We start from the raw sequence: 1325 nt of genomic DNA, 5'->3' as shown, positions 1-1325 counted from the left end.
GAGACCTGAGTGGGCATTGACAGTGAATTAAGTATCCATTGTTGGGAGGAAGTCTGGAAGAGGGCAAGGGCAGACAATGCCTTTGACATTCAGAAAGGGGAAAGCTATTTGGAGGAGGAATTTGAAGGTGAGAAGCAGTGGGTGTGGAAAGGGTTAAGCAGACACAGCCACTTCTCCACTCTCAATCAACCTCTTCAAAGCAAATTTTCTTTTTTAAAAAAGATGTAGCTCTAACACATTTGACATAATATATAGTTAATTCTAACAAAATCTGAACATACCTTTGCAAATCTACAACAGGAGATCCACTGTACTGGACATTCAGACTGATAAGATTTCTGGGGAAATAATTGTGCTTTTTCTCCAACAAACTTTCGCTCCAGTCTGATTCCCTCTTCTCCCTCCCTTCCCACGCCAAGCTTGGACCCCCAGCTAAACTGCACTTCATTTTTCACTTGGACAGGTTAAAATAAACCTTGCTCATACCCAAGTCTGGCATTCATTAGACTTATTCTTAATTTCCTCAAGTATTTTCCATCAGGCAGTTAGGTGGAGGTGGGAGGGGGAAGCTGGGCTCACTTCAGCCTTTTCATCTGAAGAGGGACCCTGGTTCGAAGGCAACATCACAACATTCCGGAGCATGGGCTCAGTTTACACTGCAGCGGCCACATCACAAGAGAAGCTTTGCGGCCCTCTGGTGTCCAATGGAAAACTTAGTAGACAGCAAAGAAAGATGGACAGGCATAACTTCCCCTCTATCAGCACCAGAAAATGCATAACAAGATCCATCCAGCATTTCTAGGTTTCTAAGGTCTGTAAGGGCCATTGCACATTTTGTGCAGTCAAACCACAACTCCTTGATATCTTCACAAACACATGATTACCATATTTCCTGCATTTAATTTTTAATTGTACATTTAAACATCTTTGGTGCACACCTACATATACAATCATTTATTTGGCTCATAAGATATAAAGATGCAAAATCAGTAGCTGGTCTTCTAGCCTCTCCAAAGGCGGAAGGCATGTTAAGAAAACAGATTTCCTCTGGCTTTCCTGGGATTTATTATAAACAGTAGTGGGGAGGGGATATAACTTAGACAATTACGAAAACTATGTTGGCTGCATTCCTTTCTAATCTGAAACTTGTTCCAGGACATCAGACAACAGTCACTAGAAAGGAGACGGCACTGACCGCAGTTAATTGGAAGTATTTCTAATCTCCAGCCATCAACTCTCAGATGCTGTGGCAGTGGGTGAAGATTAAAAGAGTCCAAGCTGATTTATATATGCAGGTCTGTACAATTTGCCCCTATGATTAAATC

This window comes from Eublepharis macularius, chromosome 4 (genome assembly GCF_028583425.1).
Source record: "Eublepharis macularius isolate TG4126 chromosome 4, MPM_Emac_v1.0, whole genome shotgun sequence".
In the NCBI taxonomy this organism is placed as follows: Eukaryota; Metazoa; Chordata; class Lepidosauria; order Squamata; family Eublepharidae; genus Eublepharis; species Eublepharis macularius.
The sequence above is the reverse complement of the archived record's forward strand: the minus strand, read 5'-3'. Positions refer to the sequence as shown.